Genomic DNA, 7,287 nt, shown 5'->3' with positions numbered 1-7,287 from the left:
ATCAATATTTGTATCTCAGAAAATTTCCATGGGTATTATATTATTGACATGAATTCATCTCCGTCGGTCATGATTATGTCGATCAGTCATACGAGGGCGGCTAGAATTATCAATGTGTTATGGCATTAGAATATAATTTTGATCGTTATGTTGCGTTATGATCAGTATGCAATGTTTTCTGTTTAGAAATAGACACCATTCTTATCGAAGTCCGAAATGTGGTAGTCTCTTCATGCGTTATAGAGTAACATCCCTTTAAAGACGTGCCGTAAAAAGTTTGTGGGTGTGAAACAAAAATAAGACGAAAAATGGATCTCGCTATCCTCCAGCTTATCTGCTTGGCTTTAATTGACCGCATCAGTTGTACCTCTAAAAACTACGACATGTACAGGTATTCACAATTTCTTTTTTATAACATGCAGTTGGACACGTAAACTTTTTTTTTTAACTTGGTAGTACTGCTATGCTGCAGAGTTGCGCTTTTTCAACTTGGTAGGAAAGGTGCTAAAATAACGCCAAGGAATTATTTATTCTCCTGAAAATAATTTTATTTAGGAAAGTGTAAAAACAAACAAACAAACAAAAACTGACTTATTTGTTATAGTGTATGCCCAATTAACAAGTAATGTTAGGTGTCACATACAAATATTCCACAGTCTTTTACTGACTTACAATAAGACAAAAACGACTATAAAAAAATATTTGTTTAATGTTACATGAAGGACGATATCTCTTCCGTAGTAATATATAAAGTGTGCTTCAATTACTTTGTATATAGCCCTGATGTACATGCATGTAAGTGTTTTCCAAGTGACTAGCCTTCGAGCTGTGTTTGTGTGTTACTTAGTCTTCGGTTTATACAGCTTCCCGGGGGCCCTCCGGTGGGGGAGGTAGACACCGTATCAGTCAACGCTTTTTTTTCCTGAGTGGCCTGTCTGTTTTAAGATTTGAAGCTGCTTTTATCGTTGCAATGTCTAAAGTTGTTTTGAGTTTAAAACTCGTTCATCACTGGGTTAAGGATTTTTTTTAATCAATCGCCTATTTTTCCTCGCTGATTTGAGCGTTCTTCTGGCTTTAACTGTTTAAAATTGCTTCTGTGTCATGAATTGAAAATTGCTTCGCCGCCTCAGGGTTGAAAATAAATTTCTATTCCTTGCATGGAATTTGAGTTGCGGCTTGTGTCTGGAGTTGTGGCTTTGTACCTGGAGTTACAGCTTTGTAAATTATTTCTGTCGCAGAAGCTCGCGAAGTTCAGAGTTGTTTTATCAGCCCGTGTCTGGGTAAAAAGGTTTATTCTGATTCAAAGTTCAGAAAAAATGAGATGCATTTTTATTCGCAGGGTAGAGTTAGAATTGTTTTCTCCTAACCTGCGACACACAGCAGAGGAATTTCATAGAGAGGAGCAGAGGAGGTTTCATACATTGAATTTAATTGCAATGCCTGGGGATATTTTCTCTCCGTTTAAAAATGTTACTTTGCTCAAGTTTAAGTTAACCTGTGGGAGTTTTTGAACATCTGATACCAGTATCATTTCTGATAATGTTGACAAAGCCAGTGAATGTGGTCTAGCCTGCTTGGAGATCCCCTCATGTCTCTCTTACAACCTGGCTGTGTTCCCCAATATCAACCATAAGCTCCTGTGTGAGCTGCTACCATCTCACAAGTACAACAACTCGGAGAAGTTCATCGCTAGTTCGCTGTTCCTTCACTTCAGTATATACGGTGGTAAGGCTAGTGTTAGATTTGATACAAAATGTTTCATGACAGGAGCAAAGCTTGGCTTTTCTCTATAATCCTACGAAATCCTTCCAGTGGACCGCTGAACTACTTAATCCACTTTGAAACTTCATATTTAACGATAAATTGGGAATCAGGATTCCTGAGCGAGAAAGAAGAGACAACTCGCTTTTTTTAGATAACAATCATAAGAAAACAAAGCACGAAGGAATTTTCTAGAAGCTAATTTTCTATAATGACGGGTTGGTCTCTCTATAAGCTTATCATAAAACAGTTTATTGGCGCCAATAGTTTCAACCCTTTAGGGGATTATGAGTTTATATTGAGACCTCGGCACTCTACTGGAACGATGTAAAAAGAATCCTTAAATTGGCTTGGCTATATACTATACACACTGTACACTCACTTTTTCCTTCGTTTGTACGCACACAGATAGCGCAGATTTACCTTATATTATTTTGAGTCTTCTGTATTTCTAAAATACAGACTACAAGGTCAAATTAAGCCAGACTTCGCCCTGAAAGCTCTAGTAAAATATTTAATTTGCACCTTGAAATGTTATGTGATGTTCAGGGAGCCCATAAAACAGGAAAGGAAAGGAAAAAAAAAAAAAAAGAAGAAGAAAGAAAGAAAAAGAAAGATCTCTAAGAAAATGCAGTTTTTTTGGTCTGATACCCTCGCGTGCTAGTTGTACTCTACTGACAGAAGGTGGATATATTAATTAGATAGTTACGTCTTTTCAGAAGTGGCCGTGGATTCTCTTAAGAAATGTATGCACAAACCAAAATGCAATTTTAAACTTCAAGTGGTAGGAAGAGAGACCGAATGCCCGGGGAGCGATAGAAGTGTCAGGAGTTAATAACCCGTGTTGAAAATATTACATATTAATTTGTGAAGTTGCCTGGGGCTTTATACTAAACTTCTATATTTGGTATTGTTTTCCTTAGTTAGTGTCCCGTATGGGAATTATCATCTTTAATAAAACAGTTTGCAATTTTAGGCAGAAAGCCCCGGAGTCTCGTAACTGAATGTATCGTAAGATGAACTATATCAAAGGGATAGCCGTCATGGGCCATCGTATGTCCAACTGAGCTCTTTCGTGGGATGAAGGGAGTAAAATTGTAACCATCACTGATTGCAGTGGTGTAGCGCCGATAAGTTTTATTTAATTCTCATTTCTGTCGTTTTTTTTGCTCGTTTGTTTGCTTTTAACGCGTCCAAAGAAAGTCAGGCATTCCAAATTATATTATCTGGTGCGCATTAAGTTAATCAAGTTGCCAAAAACATGTTTTAAGATTCTCTTTGTTCGTTAGCCGCTCGCAAACTGCTATATATTTCTTAACCGCGCGATCCTTGATAATTTTTGACGCCTGTCAAAGGAGATTTGCAATTATCTATCTTCTATCTCTGCAGTCCCCGTGTGGCAGCTGGCCTTGTCAAAACAATGAAACATGCCTACCTCAGTACCAAAAAAATAGCTATGAGTGTGTTTGCTCCTGCAGCTACAAAGGGAAACACTGTGAAACAAGTAAGGAACCTTTTATTACAGTTGAGATAAATGTAAGCGAATTTTTCAAGATATGCGACATCTGCTGCAACAACTCGAATGCACAATAAAAACACAATATGGCCTACTTCCCGAAGCTATCTGTCAAAAATTGAACCCTCTGATCTAGTTGAACGTTCTTACTATGTTATATTTTTAGAACTGACCTCCGGTCTGTCTTGAACTTTTATATTTATCAACCTCCAAATGTACAAAGGGGCTGGGGGGGGGGGGGGGGAGGAGGGAGGGGGTTGATAGATGTCATTTTTCCCAGGGTTTATTTTTTCCAGAGTTTTGAGAAGAGGATACATTCTGTGATGATTTGATCCTGAAAGCTGCGCGAGGGTTTTCAGAGTCAACGGTTTCTCCGCATCATTGACAAATTTGTTTATTTTTTTTTTTGACAAAATGCTTCGATTAGTTTACACCTTTGCTGACAAAAAATAATAGATTTTCTCGTCGGCTCATCGTTTTGGATTACCTTTCTATTTACGTTATTTTCTGAATTTTTGACAATATATTGACATCCAAGATGGCGGAATAGCGAGATCTTGCGAAACCTTGAAGCCTAAACCAGAAAAATTAAAATCTCATCTTGTAGACCATGTTGAGGCTTGTTTACCAAAAGATCCTCCGCTAAGAACAATGGTTTTTTTTTTTCCTGAAATCTTCCGTGTGATTAACATGCGATTTCATGACAGGAATAGAAATACTGTACATATAAAAGTTGATGTCCGCTGGGGAGTGGAAACTCAGATGTGAAAAGGTTGGGGACTGCTGGTAGGGAAGCTTTTGAGTCAAACCGCCCCAGGATACCAATCTAGGAGTGGCTGGAGCTTTACTGGACCCCTGAAAACTAAAAATAACAATTCATAACAGACAGATAATAAAAGCTGCAATTAATTGTACGAGACCATTATCTAAGTAGATAACAGTCTGAAATAATCTAAGTAGATTATAGTCGTTTGGCTAAAGACATTGTCATCGAATACTTGTTATAATACTCCGGTAATATATTTGGGTACAATCCTTAAAGATACCTTGGTGGCTTACAATAGATGCTTTTCGTTCTTAGCAACGGAAGAGAGAGCAAACGCAGTCATTTACACCACTAAGTTATTAGAGAACGAGATCTTCCCGACCTTTTCACATGGTCTTCGACCCGGTTTAGGCATTCATGTATTTCTTTGATGAGCCCTATTAAACTTACAGGATGTCAAGACGCGCTCGGCATGGAAAGTCGAAAGATCTCCGATGACCAGATTACTGTTTCCCTGTACACCAACCTCGATCATACTCCGTACCGGGCCAGATTATACAATCAAGAAAGTGCAAGCGTTTGGACAACTTCCGTTGGTTAACACACTGGCTTCAGATTGATCTTCGTGATCGTTCCATACGTATTACTCGTGTAGCCACACAGGGAAGATACTCTTATGACCAGTGGGTGACCATGTACCAGTTGCAATATGGCGACGATGAAGTGACATTCCAGTATTACAGAGACAAACAAGCTGTAATCAAGATGAAATATATCTGCTCTTTGAAATTAACCTTTTTTTTTCATTTAAACCCAGTGCTGAGGTCATTCAGTCAGCCAGATAACACGTTGTATAATAACGCGGCCAAGGGGCCGTTTTTCGAAAGCCCCCGAAACTTTTCTGGCCCGTAAACCCATTTTTATTTCATCTGTATCTAAACACGAAGAAGTGTATACGCCTGAAACATCTTGTATGAAGGGAACCTCTTTTCATATTAAGAATACGTCAATAAAACAGGTCTGTAATCATAAGGTCCGAGATTTTGCTTTGGCTTTCAGGGTTCGAAAACTTTTCGGGACCTTCGAGAAACGGGCCCCAAGTGCCCTAAAAAGCACGTTTTAAATTAAAAGTTTTGACCTCTACCTTGTTTTTGGTTTTTGTTTGTTTGTTTGTTTGCAATATATAAAATGTTTTTGGACCGAGAACTGTAGCTATAAAACTGATTGTTTTGAAATGATTCTCTCCCACTAACAGCGCTCAAAAAAAAAAAAAAAAAAAGTATTAAAAGTAAAAGAGAGATGATGATTAAGTAGGGATAAACTCAGTCTGTTTATCACTGTGATCATCAACTTGTTTGACATCTTTCTTTCGCTTATACTCCTTAAGGATTTCACTGGAAACTCAGACCGAAACAGTGTTGTTTATCATGAATTAAACCCACCAATCAGAGCACGTTACCTTCGCTTCCTACCAGTCAGCTGGGAGAATTACATAGCAATGAGGGTAGAACTGTACGGCTGCGCATGCCCAGGTACTGAACAAAGCTTTTCATTCTCTAAGATGAGCCTAAAATGACATGACATGACATGATAAGACGTCTTGATATCATACATGCATGATATATATGTTATTTGCCGGTTGGGGGGTTAGTATATTGAAAAACTGCCACCGAAGTCACAGTTTTTCACAATACGGACCGAGCCTAAGCTAAGCCGGTAAAAAAAAAACTTGTTTATATCTGAAATTACTTCCTTTTACAATTGTTGACCTTTACCACAAGCACCGTTACCGTGACCGTGGTCAAATATGGAAAAATCCTGACGCCTAGTGTGCCATCTCGTGGGAGATTTCTTTAGATTAAACGCTTGCTGCTTTTCTTTTCTTTCATTTTATTTTTCTTGACCTCTATGAAGATGAATTACGTAAAGTAACAGCTTTTTAACAAATTTAAATATATTAAATTAGCGCAAGATAACTGTCCGGTAGATTTCAGTCGATTTTTGATACCACGTTTTCATTTCCAATTTGTTTTGTTTTGTTTTGTTACTTATTTTTAGTTTGATAGGGTTGAACTTCATACTTTCTCCTCGCAATGAAAGAGTGATCTTAGTAACATGGACACTTAAACACAGCAAGCACAATTTACAGGAACTAAGAGATGCACGTGCAGAAAGGCCGGCGACCACATCACACGCGAAGGAAAGAAACTGAATAAAGCAAATGATTTGTAATTATGGTTTACTGAGACGTAAACTTTAACTATTGATTGCAACTACTATAAAATTTTTTACGGTAGCTCAGATGGAACATTCATAATTTAGTCCAGCTTTTTTTCATGGTCTAAATAGCCTTTCTTAAGGCAATGCATATTTAATTTGTTGCCTGAAGGCCAACAGACCTCATTTCTTGGCAACAAGAACAAAATCATTAACAAAAAGAAGATCACAGGGAAAAATTAAACGAACTTTTTTTTTTTTAGAAGATGATGGTGCAAAATACTCAAGTACCAATGCAAGTGACAAATTACTATTTGTAAACGTCTGACGTAAGAAACAAATTCTCAGAAATTGAAATCCTCTAGCATCGAACGCTAGTTTGTGTCAATCGATGTTAATTTACCCTAAAAAGTTCCACTTCCTACCTTTCGATACATAAAGGCGTGAACGGCGAGCAGCTGGTAACTTAGATTTCTTCATGGTCATTCCTGGAGCATAGAAGTAAAAACAAGGCAATGCCCAGTGGGAAAGTCTAGTGTTTGCAAAGATTGACAATTTTTTATACGTATATATGTCCTTTTTGAAGTTGGTGCACTTGCGGCAGATACAATAACTTCAGTCAGCAATTAATCATTAATCAAGCATCTAATCAAACCTTGTTTAGCTGCCCTTAGAGGCTAGTGAAATGAATACTTTCACCTGTATAGAGTTTTTGCGCTCTTTTCGTAGCTGGTGATCTGGATTAATCTTCGACTACTTACACAGGTTAAAATATTTGATGTTAATAGACCCTCTTCATAAATGGCTGCCAATTATAAATTCTTTTGTAAGTATTAAAATTAGCCTGACTAGCCTCGTTTTTGAGTTGATAATTCAAAAGAATTTTTACTCCCAAACGAGTTTAGTGAGGCTAACTTAAATGCAAATAAAAAAATTTTAAATTGGCAGCCATTTATGAAAAGGGTCAATGTAAATATTTAACTTGCTGTTGGAGCATCTCTTTTTATCATGATTTTTTTTTTTTTAA

Source organism: Orbicella faveolata, unplaced genomic scaffold, assembly GCF_042242905.1.
Source record: "Orbicella faveolata isolate gen_17 unplaced genomic scaffold, um_ofav_v1 contig_34, whole genome shotgun sequence".
NCBI classification, from domain to species: Eukaryota; Metazoa; Cnidaria; class Anthozoa; order Scleractinia; family Merulinidae; genus Orbicella; species Orbicella faveolata.
Note: the sequence above shows the minus strand (reverse complement) of the source record.